This window comes from Choloepus didactylus, chromosome 7 (genome assembly GCF_015220235.1).
Source record: "Choloepus didactylus isolate mChoDid1 chromosome 7, mChoDid1.pri, whole genome shotgun sequence".
NCBI classification, from domain to species: domain Eukaryota; kingdom Metazoa; phylum Chordata; class Mammalia; order Pilosa; family Megalonychidae; genus Choloepus; species Choloepus didactylus.
The window spans coordinates 101,731,123-101,749,798 of NC_051313.1; positions in this window are offsets into that span (position 1 = coordinate 101,731,123).

Consider the following 18,676-nt stretch of genomic DNA (forward strand, 5'->3'; position numbering starts at 1 on the left):
AGCCAACACAGATGTTGATGCTTGGAGATGCTTGGAGATGCAGACAGAAGGATATTTGGAGATGCTAAGCTAAGAGATAAAGCCCAGAGTTTGCCCCAGAGAAGCTAAGAGAGGACCCCCAGATGCTTAGAGAGGAATGTACTGGGAGAAAGAGCAAAAATGCACAGGAGCTGAAAGAGAAGAGCTAAGACAAACACCCAGAGACATTTTTAAGAAAGCCATTTTGAAACACATCCTGGAGGAAAGGACTAGTAGATGCCAGCCACATGACGTCCCATTGAACTGGAAGTTAAGACTGCCACCTGGCCACTTTGGGCTTCTTATGCCTCTGAATCAACATGCAAGGAAGGGGATTACTGTACTGGCTGAGGTGATTGATCCTGACTATCAAGGGGAAATAGCACTGCAACTACACAATGGAGGTAAAGAAGAATTTTCCAGATGCCATCAGGCATCCTTCAGTGAAGGTATCCTCTTGTTGATGCCTTAGTTTGGACACTTTTATGGCCTTAGAACTGTAAACATGTAACCTAATAAATCCCCTTCATAAAAGCCAATCCATTTCTGGTATTTTGCATAACAGCAGCATTTTCAAACTGGAACAGTATACAAAAGTATACAAAAGAGACCTTGGATTTTAAATTTTTATTCAAGTAACATATATACAACCCAAAAGTTCCCCTTTTAAGCCATTCAAATATACAATTCAGCACTGTTAATTATGTTCATGCTGTTTACTATGGACTATAGTTAACAGCATGATTACAGTAATATTCTTTCATGAATTGTAACAAATGCACCAAACTAATGCAAGCTGTTAATAATAGGGGGCAGCGTAATATGGGAACTCTATTTTCTGCATGATTTTTCTGTCAACCTACAACTTCTCTAACAAAAATTTTAAAAATAAAAAAATAAATAAAATAGTAAAAAATAAATAAAATAGTAAAAATGTAAAAAAAAGAAAGCTGGGGTATCAGATAAAATGTACTTTAAGTCAAAAATAGTTACAAAGGGTTTCAATTCAACAAGAAGATAAAACAGTTACAAATATACATGCACCTAACAGCACAGCCCCAAAGACATGAAGTAAATACTGAAGGGAGAAATAGATGTTTCCACATTAATAGTAGGAGATTTCAATAGACCACCTTCAATAATAGAACATTGAATCAGAAAATCAAGAAGGAATAGAAGACTTGAACAAAATTATAAACTAAGTAGACCTAATGGACACATTCTTCTCTAATGCACATGGGTCATTCTCCAGGATAGATCACATGTTAGGTCACAAAACAAGACCCAATAAATATAAAATAATGAAATTGTATCTTCTCTGACCCCCATGCAATGAAAGTACAAATCAACAGAAGAGGGAAAATTGGCAAATATGTGAAATTAAACAATGCCCTCTTGTAACAAATGAGTGAAAGAAAAATCACAAGGGAAATTAGGAACAATATTGCAGTGAGTTAAAATGAAACACATACCAAAACTTATGGGATGTTGCAAGGCAACTCTGAAAGGGAAATTTATACCTTTAAATATTTACATTAAAAAAGATGATAACTCTCAAATCAGAGACCTAATTTCACATCTGGGGGAACGATGAAAAGAATAGCAAATTAAATTCAGAGCAAGCAATAGGAAGGAAATAAAGATTAGAGCAGTGATAAATGAAGGAGAGATTAGGAAAAAAGTAGAGAGAATCAATAAAACCACAAGTTGGTTCTTTGAAAAAACCAACAAACTTCAGCTAGAATAAGGAACAAAAGAGAGAAGATGCAAATAAAGTCAGAAATGAAAGGGGGACATTATTACCAAATCCACACATATACACAGGATTATTAGAGAATACTATGAACAACTGTCTGCCACTAATTAGATAAACTAAATGAAATGGGAAATTTTCTAAAACCACACAAACTATCTACACTAAATCAAAAAGAAATGGAAGATCTCAACAGATCAATAGCAAGTAAGAAGATTGAATAAGTAATTAAAAAAACAAAACAACAACAAAAAAAACCTCTCAACAAACAAAAGCCCAGAACCAGACATCTTCACTGGTGATTTCTGCCAAACATTCCAAGAATTAACACCAAACCTGCTCAAACCCTTCAAAAATTTGAAGAGGCGGTAACAATCTTAACTCATTCTATGAGGCCAGCATCACTCTAATAACAAAGTCAGATAAAAATACCATAAAGAAAGAAAATTACAGATGAAAACATTTATGAATATAGATGCAAAAATCCTGAACAAAATAATAACAAACTGAATCTAAGAGAACAATAAAAGAATTATACACCATGATCAAGTGGGATATATCCCAGGTATGCAAGGGTAGTTCCACATAAGAAAATTAATGTAATATACCATATTATTAGAATGAAGGGTAAAAAATTACATTTCATCTCAATTGACTCAGAAAAGGCATTTGACAAAATCCAGCATGCCTTCTTAATAAAAATGCTGAGAAAATCAGGATAAAAGGAAACTTCCCAAACATGATAAAAGGCATATATGAAGAACCCACCACTAACATCATACTCAATTGTGAAAGAGTGAAAAACTTTCCCGCTAAGATCAGGAACAAGATAAGAGTGTCACTACTGTTATTCAACATTTTACTGGAAGTTCTAGCCAGGGAGATTAGGCAAGGAGAAGTAGTAACAAACACCCCAATTGGAAAGGAAGAAGCAAATCTTTCCCTAATTGCAGATGACATGATTCTATATATAGAAAATCCTGCAGTATATGCAATAAAGTTACTATAGCTAATATATGCATAAAGAAAAGTGGCACAATAAAAGATCAACTTGCAAATATTAGAAGTCTGTCTATACATTAGTAATGAACAATCTGAAGAGAAAAACAAGAAAAAAGTCCAGTTACATAGCAACAAGAAGAATCATATATATACATATATATGAATAAATTTAACCAGGGATATAAAAGACTTATACACAGAAAACTATAAAACATTGCTAAAAGAAATCAAAGATGGACCTAAATCAATAGAAGGACATTCCACATCAGTGCACTGGAAGACTAAATATTGTTATGATGTCAATACTACTCAAAGCAATTTACAGAAACAATAAGATTCCAATCAAAATTCCAACAGCATTTTTTGCAGAAATGGAAAAAACCAATTATCAAACATATATGGAATGGTAGGGGACCCCAAACAGCAAAAAATAATCTTGGGAAAGAAGAAGAAAATTGGAAGACTCACACTTTCCAATATTAAAACTTATCACAAAGCTACAATAATCAAAACAGCATGGCATTGGCACAAAGGCAGACTTATAGAACAATTGAATTGAATTGAGAATTCAGAAATAAACCCTGACACTGTGGCCAAATGATTGTTGACAAGGGTGCCAAGACTACTCAATGGGGAAAGAACAGTCTCTTCAAAAATTGGTGTTTGATCATTTTCTTGGGGAATTGTAGGAACATGTCGGAAGCAATGTAGTTATTTTAGGTTTTTTATTTTTTCTTATTCCTTTATTTTGGTTCTGTTTGAAATGATTTTTATTGTTTGTTTTTTAATTTTTTGATAAAGTTAAAAAAAAACAATGAATTGAGTGTTTTAAAAAAGGTAAATGAACAATGGGGGAGGAGAATGGAATATTTTGGATGTTCTTTTTTATTTTAATTTTTATTTTATTTTTTGTAGCAATGAAAATCTTCAAAGATTGATTGTGGTGATGAATGCACAACTATATGATGATACTATGAACAACTGATCATACACTTTGGAGGACTGTATGTTACGTGAATATATCTCAAGAAAATTGCATTTAAAAAAATTGGTGTTTGGAAAACTGGATATATGCAAAAGGATGAAGATGGACCCATTCCTCACACCATATACAAAATTTAACTCAAAATGGATCAAGGACCTAAATAGAAGAACCAAAACTATAAAACTCCAAGAAGAAAACATAGCAAAGCATGTTTTGAACCTGTCGTAGTCAACAGTTTCTTAGACTTTACACCCAAAGCACAAAAAACAAAAGAAAAAGAAAAAAAAATAGATAAATGGGACTTTACCAAAGCTAAAAACTTTTGTACATCAAAGATTTCATCAAGAAAAGAAAAAGACAGACTACAGAACGGGAGAAAATATTTGGAAACCACATATCCAATTAGAGTTTAATATCCAGAATATACAAAGAAATCTTACAATTCAACCACTAAAAGACAAAACAATCCAACTAAAAACTCTGCAAAACTCTTGAATAGACATTTCTCTAAAGAATATATACAAATGGGCAATAAGCACTGTGCCAGTTTGAATGTATTGTGTCCCCCAAATGCCATTATCTTTGATGTAGTCTTGTAGGCAGACTTTTTGGTGCTGATTAGATTTGCTTGGAATGTGCCCCACCCAGCTGTGAGTGATGACTCTGATGGGATATTCCCATGGAGGCATGGCCCCACCCATTCAGGGTGCGCCTTGATCAGTGGAGCCATATAAATGAGCTGACTCAAAGAGAAGGAACTCAGTGCAGCTGTGAGTGGTGTTTTGAAGAGGAGCTACAGCCAAGACGGATACTTTGAAGAAAGCACTGGAGCTGCAGATGAGAGAAACTTTGAAGATGGCTGTTGAAAGCACTCTTGCTCTGGAGAAGCTGAGAGGGGACAAATACCCCAAGCGCAACTAAGAGTGACATTTTTGAGGAACTGCAGCCTAGAGAGGAACGTCCTGGGAGAAAGCCATTTTGAAACTAGAACTTGGAGCAGACGCCAGCCACGTGCCTTCCCAGTTAACAGAGGTTTTCCAGACGCCATTGGCCATCCTCCAGTGAAGGTACCCAATTACTGATGTGTTACCTTGGACACTTTATGGCCTTAAGACTGTAACTGTGTAGCCAAATAAACCCCCTTTTTATAAAAGCCAATCCATCTCTGGTGTTTTGCATTCTGCAGCATTAGCAAACTAGAACAAGCACATAAAAAGATGCTCAACATCATTAACCATCAAGAAAATGCAATCAAAACCACAGTGAGACACCATTTCACACCAGTTGGAAAGGCTGCTATTTAAATAAAAAAGGAAAGAAAATAACAAGTGTCAGAGAGGATGTGGAGAAACAGGAACACTCATTCATTGCTGGTGGCAATGGAAACTGATTCAGCCACTATGGAATACAGTTTGGCTGTCTTGGTTCCTCATAAATCTATGTATAGAACTACCATATGACCGCCAATCCCACCACTAGGTATATACCCAAAAGAACTGAAAGCAGGGACTTAAACAGATATTTGCACACTGATGTTCATAGTGGAATTATTCAATTGCCAAAAGAAGGAACCAACCCAAGTGTCCATCAACAGATGAATGGATAAATAAAATGTGATATATACACACAGTGGAATATTATTCAACTGGAAAAAGGAATGAAGTCCTAATACATACAACAACATGGGTGAACCTTGAAGACATAATGTTGAGTGATAAAAGCCAGATACAAAAGCACAAATACTGTATGAACTCATGAATTTGAAACAATCAGAATAAGCAAACTCACAGAGTCAGAATCTAGAATATAGGTTAACAGGGAATAGGGTAGAGATAGGGAATGAGAAGCTAAGGCTTAAAATGTACAGGGTTCCTATTTGGAATGAAGGAAATGTTTTGGTAATGGATGGTGGTGATGATAGCAATTAACAGGACTGAAATACATATTTGAATGTGATTAAGAAGGAATGTTAGACTGAATATATGGTTATAGAATAACATTTAAAAAAAAATCCATGGAACTATGCTACAAAAACAGTGAACCCTAAGTTAAACTAAGGACTATAGTTTATAGTACAATTATAAAAATGTGTTATCATCACTTGTAACAAATTTTCCACACCAATGCAAGGTATGGTTAGTCCAATGGTATATGGGCATCCTGCATTTTATGCATGATTTTTCTGTAAACTTACAACTTCTCTAATAAAGAAGAAAAAGTAAAATAATAAAATAAATAAATCTCTGTCCTCATGGAACTTACATTCCAGATGAGAGAGACAAGAAATTAAAAACAGACAAAAATGCATACAACATAAAATCAGGTAATAATAAGTACTTCAAGGAAAATTTAAATGAGGAAAAAGGATAGAAAATGATGCAGGTACAACTTTAAAATATTTTAGCAAAAAATAGATTAACAGAATAAATATATTAAAACACTAACAACTAGATTTAGGTAGTGGTATACAGATATTCACAGCACTCTTCTATCAATTTTCCAGTGGTTTGAAAGTTTGCACAAGAAAATTTGGGATAAAAAATAGAATATGGTCACTTCTCTTTAAGATTCTCCTGAATTAAATAATTGTATTAAGAAATGGAGAAAAATTTAAAGACTTTTACAATATAGACAATTAAATGATGAATTTACAAAAGAGGAATTACCTAGCTTTTCCTGAAAAGCCCAGAGAAGGTTTTATGCAGCTGCCTCTTAATCAATTAACACTTTATTAAGTAGGTATAAGGGGCTAGAAAATCAGGGAATCTCAGAAAAATGAGGACAACTCATAAAGGTTGTACACAGCATAAAAAAAGAATGTAGCATTTCAAGTCATTCTAATGGAATTGGAAGGTAATGCACCTAATGAGAAGACGCAGAAGGCAAAGCTGAAAAGTAAACAGACACTAAAACAGAGAGGCTGGCTAACTATATTAAAGAGTTTGTACTCTATACACTAGAAAGTGAAGAACCAGTAATTTGAAAGCTAAGTATTCATTTCCAATCATTCAGATGAGCCAGTGTGACTGGCTAAGAAGGGGATTCCACAAGGCAATTAGTAGGAGGAATACGGGAGAAGATGGAAAATGAATCAAGGATACAATGAAGCTTAAATGTTTTATTTTGTATATATGGGAGGATGGAAGTAGGGGAAGGTTATGAGTTCTGTTTTGGACATTCTGAGTTGAAGGTAACAGTGAAACTTCCAGACTGAGATGGTCTTTAGAATTTCAGGCTAGAAACCTAGGTTATAAAATTAGTCATCTCCTGCTTATAAATGTAATTTGAAGACATGAAAACATATGAACTGAATCACTGGAGACTTTTGCCAAAGTCATTTTGGCAGGGATGGAATCCTAATTGCAGCAAGGTGAAGAGTGAATGGACGACTTAAAAGGAAGAGAAATTATTTTTTAAGGTGCTTTGAGGGACTGGAGAGAGATAAAGATGACAGATGAAGGAAATGAACGTCAAGGACTTATCCTAAGATGAATGGAGATAAAATGGAAACTTTAAATGGAAGATATTCCAAGGCATTTGAATGCAAAAATTACTATCTATATCTTAAATGGAAATACACATTTTACAAATTTAAAATTATTTTTATATATTTAGCCTGCATTTTCTATCACACCAATTTTTGTATCTTTGAAGCTTATTTTAAAAACTTTATTTTTACCTTTCTACAAGAAATCACAGGAAAAAAACAAAGCAGACCTGCTTTTTCAATAAAATCAGGCAAGATCTATATTTATGAGAGGAATAATATTCAGTTCAAAATGTAGGCAATTTTCCATCAGAAAGTTACTTAACTACCATGCCCTGTGAAAGAATAAAATAAAGGGGCTGGTTCTTAAAACAACATTAAGAAAAAAATATTGTTAATAGCTGTGCCTAGGAAAAATGTTTCCCTTTTAAAAAATTAATTTAAGAAGTAATCAAAATTAAACCATTCTCCTGCCCTCCCCTTGCGGGACTATCTATAATCTTTGATTCTTTAATGTGCTAACATGCATTGTGATATTCTAGAGGGGAATTTGCTATGTGTATTTTTCACAAGTCCTTGAAATCCTTTAGTCTTAGAATGGAGTTAAACATCTCCCAAAAACTGGTACTTCTTAATGGAGTAACCCAGGTCCCTTAACTTAAAAACTCAACTATTCATGAATTCAAGAAATATTCTGAAAGCATCAAGTATCATAAATTCCATATGATTCAACCAAGCATGTACCTACTCAAATAAAGTGAAATAGACATTTGTTGGAATATTCCAGTATATACATATAAACAGAAATTTACCATTTAAGAAACCCAGGTGGTTTACAAAACACAGAGTTAGTGGGAGGGAAAGGACACTTGGGATGCAAAGTATTCTTGTATTTCCTTGTCTATACAAATTTTATCCTCAACATCATAAAAAGGTCTTCATGTGGACAACTGCTTTTACAGAAGACTACTCTTTAGTTTTTTTAAGTGCAAACATATGAAATAACTAAAATATATCCATCACTAGAATTTAGGTAGATACATGCACATTTGAAAAATGGGTGGATGGAACCTTTCAGAAATCTATTTGTATAGAAGATGGAAGGATCTGGCAAATAACCCATCTCTAAGTGAGGGGAAATAGATTCAGAATTGATGCAAAAGGGAAGGAAACCTCGGTCACTGGAGAGGAAGATTGAGAACTCCACAATGTTTGTTGCTTGGCTCTGACTTTTAGGTCAACCACTAGGGACAGAAATCATTCTTGGGGATGGTAAAAATTATTCTAAACATAAGATGTAACATCAAAGGAAGAAATTCAGTCTTACCACTTATCAATAGAACACAGTGTGGCTTTAAGCTGGAGAAGAGTCCAGAAAGCACAATTTCATGTGACCACATGAGGTATCCATCTTTATCGCTGCGGCAGCCAGCAGCAAAGGCAGTGGCTATTGCAGGCTGCAGTAGAGTCCAAAAGACCAATTCATTTTTGGAGCTACTGGCAATGTGCTCACAGAATTCCCAGGCATTGGAGGTCTTAAAATCCTATATTTATGAAAGAGGCTAGAGTAGAAGAATAAGAAAAGGGCAGATGTCATGGGAGAGGTGCACGAGATCTGTTAGTACGCATGAGAAAATCCTTAGGTATACTCAGTAGTATTTGGATGAAAGTTTAGAGTTTATGACTCTTTCAATAGCAGATAGAGACCAGACCAAATATATATATATTTGAATATATATACTTAATGAATATATAAATATATATGTATACATGTATATATGTATACATGTGTATATGTATATAAATGTATATGTGTGTTTGTGTGTGCATATATATAAATAACAATTAATGAAAATAATTTAAGAAACTTGGTATTATGAAATATAAGGTAGACTTGATTTATAGATCTAATTGAGATAATTTCTCTCTTTTTTGGATTAAATGAAATAATATGAGATATTCAGGAGTAAGAGATACAAATAATGCTCAATAAATTCTAATTTACTTCTCTGCTTCCCCTTAGTTAACTTCCCCAAAGTTAATTAGAAAAAATACTACATTCCAGGTGTTATGCTGAATTCCTTATATTTATTGTTGAACTTTATCCTCATACTAATCCCTTGTGTGCATTTTACAGATAAATAAACAGAAATAGAAAGACTATGTACCTTGCCAGTTTCCAAACAGCAAGTAAATGTAGAGCATGGACTCAACCCAGATTTAGTCTGAATCAAAAGCTGACCCAATGATACTCTTGATTTAGACTATTATTAATTGGCAATTTAAATTTTAAAAAATTATTCATATTAAGGATTTAATTTGAAAAGAAAAAGTTCCTTCGTATAAAGCTCTTAGGTAGAGTACTTGCTGTACATTAATGGAGATGTGTGTGTGTTTATTTTTCTAAGAATGTGACATTCAAGACCTGTAGTTCAAAAGTAGTCAAGCATAGAGATCCTCTTACAACTTTATAAATTACATAGGACTCATGCCTATTGACTTCCATTTCTATTATCTTAAAAAAAAACTGTTCTATATTTATAAAAAAGGTCACAAGAAGGAGATTAAACCTCAAGGGGTACTGATTGGGTGAGGGCATAAGGAGCCCTCTGGAGTGCTGGTTACACGGCTCTACACATATGTAAAAATTCAATGAGCTATAAACATAAGATTTTGTAAACTCTATTCTATGCAAGATATGTCTCAATTTAAAAAAGAACAAACAGAAGCAAAAATAGAAGAAGAAAGAAAGATTCCAAGAAGAAGGAGAGAAGGAAGGAAGGAAGGAAGGGATGGAGGGAGGGAGGGAAGAAAGGGGGTAGAAGGAAGGAGGGAGGGGAAGGAGGGAGGGAGGGAGGAACGGAAGGAGGGAGGGAGAGAAGAAACAGATTACTATAGTATAGATGGAGGAGCAAGTTTGGGGAAGGTGTTCAGTTTGGAACATGTTAAAAAAAAGTGGAGATGTGGAAAAAGCAGTTGAATAGTTACTGCAAAGGAGAGACTAAACTTGCATATAATTGTGCCTAAGAGTCTCCCCGAGTACCTCTTTGTTGCTCAGATGTGGCCCTCTCTCTCTCTAACTGAGCCACCACGGCAGGTGAACTCACTGCCCTCCCCCCTACATGGGACCCGACTCCCAGGGGTGTAAATCTCCCTGGCAACGCAGGCTATGACTCCCAGGGATGAATCTGGACCCGGCATCCTGGGATTGAGAATATCTTCTTGACCAAAAGGGGGATGCAAAACGAGGCAAAATAGTTTCAGCGGCTGAGAAATTTCAAATGGAGTCAAGAGGTCACTCTGGTGGACATTCTTATGCACTATATAGATAGCACCTCTTAGGTTTTAATGTATTGGAATAGCTAGAAGTAAATACCTGAAACTACCAAACTCCAACCCAGTAGTCTGGACTCCTGAAGACAACTGTATAATAATGTAGATTACAAGGGGTGACAGTGTGATTGTGAAAACCTTGTGGATCACCCTCCCTTTATCTAGTGTATGGATGGATGAGTAGAAAAATGGGGACAAAAACTAAATGACAAATAGGGTGGGATGGAAGGAGATGGTTTGGGTGTTCTTTTCTTACTTTTATTTTTTATTCTTATTCTGTTTCTTTCCGATGTAAGGAAAATGTTCAGAAATAGATTGTGGTGATGAATGCATAACTATATGTTCGTACTGTGAACAGTTGATTGTATACCATGGATGACTGTATGGTATGTGAATATATTTCAATAAAACTGAATTTAAAAAAAAAAAAGGAAAGCAGTTGAATATATAACTCTGGGATTCAATCTACAATGGAGACAAAAATTTGGGAATCATCAAAAGCCACAATTCTACCAGTGAGAAGAAAGATATGATGTTCCACCAAAAGTGTCAAAAACAGAAGAATAAGAGTTAAATATTATGATGTAAATGGATGGCAGAGAGACAAATTATTATCTAATTCATTTTTAAAAAATCTTATGTCAAGGAGATGAATTTTAAACTCTATAGCCCAGCACAATTATCTAAAGGAGGAGAAAAATGATTTAATCTTTGAGGACACGGTCACAAATCATCTAAATGTTTAGAAGAGATTGAAAAACTGTTGGAAGTGACCATGGAACCACTGTCAGTCAACCTTGACATGAGATGAATGGAAGATGCCAAAAAGAAAACTTCATAAGCTTGATATTAATCTGTAAAATATTCCTCTAATTTACGACATCTCTCTTTTACAAGTAAACATTCTTGAACCATGATTTTATCTTAGATAAAATAGAGTAAAAAAATGAACACATACATTTTTAGAGATTGTGCTACACTAGATTTGTTTCTCTTTTTCATCATTTCCTATGCATATAAAGAGAGATCCCATCTTATGAATCTATATGTGAGTGTGTCCACATTTCAACTAAATGTTCATCAGAATTTCATTAAATGCTTATTAAAACATGAGGACTATGTGATAGTATTATTATGGTTATTTGAAACTGGCTGAAAAGAATGATAATTAGAGGGGAAGATGTCAATCTAGAGTTCTCTATATTTGTTCAACACAAGATAATGTCTTTCATTGGATGTTATTAATCAATGCTTCCAGTGACTTCTTTGCAAGCAGGCAACCAGGCAGTGCAATAGGACAGCAATGAGCAGACCCCCAAGAATTTGGAAATACAATCTGATTCCTTAGTTAAACCAAGTGATGTTATCAACTTGAAATATCTGGGACCCCCAGAATTCCAGTCAAGGTAACCTAGATTTATTCCCCTGGAGATAATATTGGAATGTAATTGTAATTTATTAAACGGTACTTAGAAAGGAAAGACTATATAACTGACCCAGTGTGGGTCAGTCTATGGCAATGATTCTTAAAGTGTTGTTTCCTGATCAGCAGCTTCAACCTCACTTGGGAACTTGTTAGAACCCACTGAGTCAGACAAAGGGATGAGACCCAGCAATTTGTATTTTAACATGCTGTCCACGTGATTCTAAAGCACACTAAAGTTTGAAGTCAACTGGTCTAAGGCATGAAATAGGGAAGGGAGACTCCAAATTTAGCAGTGCAGTCATTAGGGGAGGTTTTCCACATGGGGTAAGGCTCTTTCATTAGCCTCAACATGGCCTTAGTGAAATACTTCTCAAAGCTATTTCCCATTTGCTCTCATTTTATGTGCAAAAAGTAACATTTTCATTGCATATTTAACCTTCTAATCACCCTGCCACTGCTAAGGAGGAGCCCCTATTGGGGAACTTAATCATCCTAAACTTTTGGCAGATGTCTACTACTTTAAGTGGCAGAACAAGGGTAGAAAGTATAGAAAAGCTGGAATGTACAGTAACTAAGATGGGATTTAAGTTCAGAAATCAATTGTGCACGAAGCTGAGCAGCACTTGGTGCAGGAATATCTTATTTGCAAAAGTTCCGGAGTTTTTTGTTAATTGCAAAAGTGACGTGACAACGGTATGAAAGCACTGCCAATGTGCTAATGCAGGCCTGGAAAATGTTCAGCCAAGAAAAATAAAGGCCCATTCTACCATTCATTGTTGAGAACACAACCAAAACCTTGTATTCTATTCTAGATATCAGGGGCCCTGAGCTTGTGTCCTAAAGGGAGTAAAAGGAGGAGAGGCATGTAAAAAACACATCATCCATCAGGACATTTCACAGAGCCAACTGGGACAGCAAATCTGCAGACCTTAGCATGGCCACTTCTCACTCATGCTAATTTCTGGGAGTCAGAGACATTCATACACTTGCTTTGGTTTTGGTACTGTTACTGCAGGATATTTAGTGGTCACCTGTCTCCCTTCACAGATGAAGAAACTCAGTAGGAGGATCGAAAGTGGGAAAGGTGCTGACTTGATGCTGCTTCTGTTTGGGGTGTAGTGATCAGAGGCATGTGGGTGAGAGCTGAGCCTAACAGAAAAACATGTGACCTCAGGCTGGAGTGTCTGCCCTTTACCCATCTCACTTTAAATCCTGATGCTTTCATGTTTGCCCGCTCCACAATTACAACTACCCCAACCCTCTAGAAGAAACAGAAGAGGAGGGGCTGGTTATGATACAGCAAATCTTACTGGCTACAAATAACTGTTTATCTTCCACTTCTCGAATTAAAAAAAAATGTGGTAATATACTCTATCAAGACTTTTCTCAGGAAAAAATGCAATCAGATGGTAACTTTTATTCCCCAGAACTCCGGAGGAGCTGGCCCCTGTAGAAAAGTAAACAGAGCTATTGAAGGCTCTAGATACGGACTTCATGTTCTTGGAATGCGGCCCTATGCTGAAACCAGGACACAGACTCTTCATATGGGTTGTGAAATCCTTATCAAGCCAGTCAGATTACATAAGCTATTTGGAGTCATGAATGGTTTTTCTCCTGTGTATTCTATGCATCTTCAACTTGTAAGTAGGGGATGTCAGAAGTAAAAGGGCCTTCAGTAGTTCTGTAGTCTTGAGCTCCTTTTAGAGAAGAAAACACAAACCCGGGAAGAAGAGGTTGCAAAGAAAATTAATGGAAGTTACCAGTCTAATAGCAATTCTAAATCCAGGCTACCTGATTCCAATTTCAGTTAAGTTTCCACCAAAACTGTTTATTCTTAAATGTCAATTCTTATCTATCCCCCATAGTCATACCTGCCTTGATTACCTGTTTCCTTATTAAGTATCAATCCCTTAAAAGATTGTTTGGTGGGTTTTCCTTACATTTCCCCAAGTATATCTATTCATTGTTAAATTTGGTATTTTTTTATCTAGTCCTCTGTTCAGTATTCTGCACCCAGTACCCTAATTGAATTAATTAATGAGTAATAATTTAATAAAAGAACAGGTAAGCAAATAAACAAATGGATGAAAAAATACTGAATAATTTCTATAGTACTGTATTTTGTGAAACATGAATATTATAAGAAGCTACTGTTACTGCCAAAGAAATTCTTAATGTATTTCCTGCTGCAGCTGTATGTGAAAAATACTATGTGTTCTTTCTTCTTGACCAAAAGGGAGAAGTGAAAGGAAACAAAATAAGGTTTCAGTGGCTAACAGACTCCAAATGGAGTCAAGAGGTCACTCTGGAGGGCACTCTTATGCACTATATAGATATCTCTTTTTAGTTTTTAGTGTATTGGAATAACTAGGAAATATCTGTAACTGTCAAACTGCAACCCAGTAGCCTTGATTCTTGAAGGCAATTGTATAACTATGTAGCTTACACAGTATGACTGTTTGTTTGTGAAAATCTTGTGGCTCATACTCCCTTTATCCAGGGTATGGACAGTTGAGTAGAAAAATGAGGACAAAAATTAAATGAAAAACATGTTGGGATGGGATGGGTGGAACAATTTGGGTGTTGTTTTTCACCTTTATTTTTATTTATTTATTTTTTTGGGGGGGCATAAAGAAAATGTTAAAAATAGATTGGGGCAATGAATGAACAACTATATGATGGTTCTGTGAACAGTTGATTGTACACTGCAGATGATTGTATGGTATGTAAATAAATCTCAAAAAAACTGAATTAAAAATACTATGTGTTCTTCATTTTATCAAAACTAAAAAAGGGAACAGTTTTCATCCCCATCTCTGAGATATCCCTCTTATTTCTCTGTGGAAGAAGGAATAATAGCTGATTTCCTTTTGAAAACATGATAAAGACAAAGAAGAAGCTTAATGAATGAATCATGAAAGTTGAACTGATTTCCGAATTCACTCTCTTTAATATTGTGTCTATTATTTTGAGATGATAACAAGTTGATGTTTTGGATCTCTGGTGCATGTAAAATTAAAAGATAAAGAGAAGATAACAGTAAGATGGCAGAGTGGTGAAGTGTAGGTTTTAGTTACTCCTCCAGGGCAGTTGGTAGAAAGACAGGAACTGTGTGGACCAGACACTGCAGAGCAATCTGACTTTGGGCATATGTCATACAACATTCACGAATGCCTGCAATAGCTGAGATTAGAGAAATCTGTAAGTTCTTGCAGCCAGGGGGAACAGGCCCCTCCCTGACAGGCTCAGTTCCGTGGGAAGAGGGGCCATTGGTGCTAGGAACCAGGAGGGAGAACTGCAGTTGCTGCTGTGAGTGAAAACTCAGACTGCTAATCAAAAACTCAAAACATAGATAGACTGAGATCAGACAGCAGAGAATCTGGGAGCAGTCAGCCCAGCAGAGAGGAGACAGGGCTAGCAAAAACAGCAAACAAACAAAAAAAAAACCCAAAAATAAAAACAGAGACTTTTTGGAGTTTGGGTGAACATAAAATGGAGAAGGGAAGGGCTCAAACAGAAACAGATGCATATGCAAATCCAGGGGGCCAGGACCCTTGTATGACAAGCCAGTTTGTCTGCTTTCTTGAGTGTTCCTAAATCACCCTGGACTCCTTGTCTTTTAGCATTTCAATAGCACGGTAGACCTCCAAGGACTGTAAATAGTACATACTAGGCCCTTCTTCTTCTTCTTCTTTTTTTTTTAATCTTTTTCTAAAACAATTAATCTAAGAAGTCCATTACAGAAAGCCTCAAAGACTTGCAATTTGGGCCCAGGCAAGAGCAGAGCTAAAATAGCTCTGAGAGACAAAGCAGTAAATCCAGTGGTACAGAAAATTCACTAAACACCATAACTTCCCAAGAAAAGGGGAGCATGGCCCAACTCCAGTGGTAACTCTCCTTTTGGGAACGCAGGTCCCAGAGGCTGGAATTCAGAAACCAGCTTCAGTCAGCCATGCCCCTGACAGGGTCAGGGCCACCCAGAGAACTAAAGGCTCCATGCCTCCTTACACTGGTGGGGTAACTGCAGGCTGGCAAGTGCCATCTGCTGGAAAGCATAGGATAAGCATAGACTCTAAGGGCCTCAAAGGAGGGTCTCATCTCAAGGAAATTCCATACCCCCCTCCTGAGACCTGGGCCTCCCTGGACTGGGAAAACCTGACCGGGGTTTGACCATATCTGAGGAGACCATCACACAAGAAGGCTACACAGAGGCAGGGCAAGAAACAGAAAAACAAGAGGTGAAAAACTCTGATCAAGTAAACAGAATCTAAGTTAAAGGTCTAGAATAGGCTGAACTGAACACCGAGGGTTAGAAAACAAAGCGAACCAACATGAAAAACCCTAGGTAAAAGAGTGAAAACAAGCTCCAGAATAAACTAACCAAGAAAGTCAGATGCCTAGGCAGCTTAAGATAATGGGCCATTCTAGGGAACATAAAAATATGGACCAGCCAAAGGAACAAACTAATAGTTCAACCGAGGCACAGGAGTGAAGCACTTATTGCTAAATCAATTCAGTGTACTGTAGGAAGAACTAATTGGAGATGTTCAAACAAAGCTAAATCAATTCAAAGATCAAGTCAATGAACTGAGGGAAGACATAGCAAAAGAGATGAAGGATATAAGAAGGACACTGGATGACCATAAAGAAGAATTTATAAAAAAGCAAATGGCAGAACTTACAGGAATGAAGGGCATACTGGAGGAGATGAAAAAGACAATGGAGGAATACAACAGTAGATTTGAACAGGCAGAAGAAAGGATCAGTGAATGGGAAGACCAGACATCTGAATTCATGCACATGAAAGAACACATGGTCCAAAGAATGGAAAAATATGAGCAGGGTCTTAGGGAGTGGAATGACAACATGAAACACACAAATATACATGTTATGGGTGTCCTAGCTGGAGAAGAGAGGGGAAAGGGGACACAAAGAATAATACAAAAAATAATCACTGAAAATTTCCCAACTCTCATGAAAGAAAGAAAATTAGAGATCCAAGAAGTACACCGCACCCCAAACAGAATAGGCCTCAATAGACATACTCCAAGACACTTACTGATCAGATTGCCCAATGTCAAAGACAAAGAGAGAATTCTGAAAGGAGCAAAAGGAAAGCTATCCATCACATACAAGGGATGTGTGATAAGGCTACGTACGGATTTCTCCACAGAAACCATGGAGGTGAGAAGACAGTGGTATGATATATTTAAGATACTGAAAGAGAAGAACTGCCAACCAAGAATATTATATCCAGCAAAACTGTCCTTCAAAAATGAGGGAGGCATTTAAATATTTCCAGAAAAACATACACTGAAAGAGTTTGCGAATAAGAGACCAGCGCTACAAGAAATACAAAAGGCTGATAGGAAAAGACAGGAGAAAGAGGTTTGGAGAAGAGTGTAGAAATGAAGATTATCAGGAAGGGTAAAAAGAGAGAGAGGAAAAAATAAGACGTGATATATAAAATCCAAAAAACAAAATGATAGAAGAAAGTACTGCCCTTACAGTAATAACTCTATATATTAACAGATTAAACTCCTCAATAAAAAGATACAGTCTGTCAGAATAGATTAAAAAACAGGACCCATCTATATGTTGTCTACAAGAAACTCACCTTATACACAAGGACAAAAATAGGCTGAAAGTGAAAGGTTGGAAAAAGATATTTCATGCAAACAGCAACCAGAAAAAAGTGGGAGTACCTATATTAATATCAGACAAAGTAGACTTCAAAAGTAAAACAATTAAAAGAGACAAAGAAGGACACTACATATTAATAAAAGGGTCAATTCATCAAGAAAACATAACCATCATAAATATTTATGCAGCAAGCCAGAGTGTCCCAAAATTCATGAGGCAAACACTGAGAACACTGAAAGGAGAAGTAGATAACTCCACAATAAGAGTTGGGAACTTCAATGCACCACTCTCATCAATGGATAGAACATCTAGACAGAGGATCAACAAGGAAATGGAGACATTGAATTATGTGATAAATGAACTAGACTTGACAGATATTTATAGAACACTACACCCCACAACAGCAGGATATATGTTTTTCTCAAGTGCTCATGGAACATTCTCTAGGATAGACCACATGCTGGTTCACAAAGCAAGTATCAACAAATTTTAAAATACTGATATTTTAAAAAACACTATCTCAGATCATAATGGAATGAAGCTGGAAATAAATAACAGGCAGAAGATTGTAAAATTAACTAACATATGGAAACTAAACCACACACTCTTACAAAACCAGTGGGTAAAGGAAGAAATTACAAGAGAAATTAATAAATACTTTGAGGCAAATGGCAATGAAAACACAAGATATCAAAACTTATGGGATGCAGCAAAGGTGGTGCTCAGAGGGAAATTTATTGCCTTAAATGCCTATATTAAAAGAGAAGAGAGAGCAAAAATTGAGGAATTAACTGTCTACCTGGAGGAACTAGAGAAAGAATAGCAAGTAAACCCCAAGGCAAACAGAAGGAAAGAAATAGCAAAGATTAGAGAAAAATAAATGAAACCAAGAAGAGGAAAACAACACAGAGAATCAACAAAACCAGAAGCTGGTTCTTCAAGAAAATCAACAAAACTGATGGACCCCTAGCTAGGCTAACCATCAAAAAAAAAAAAAAAAAAAAAAGAGAGAGAGAGAGAGAGAGCGGA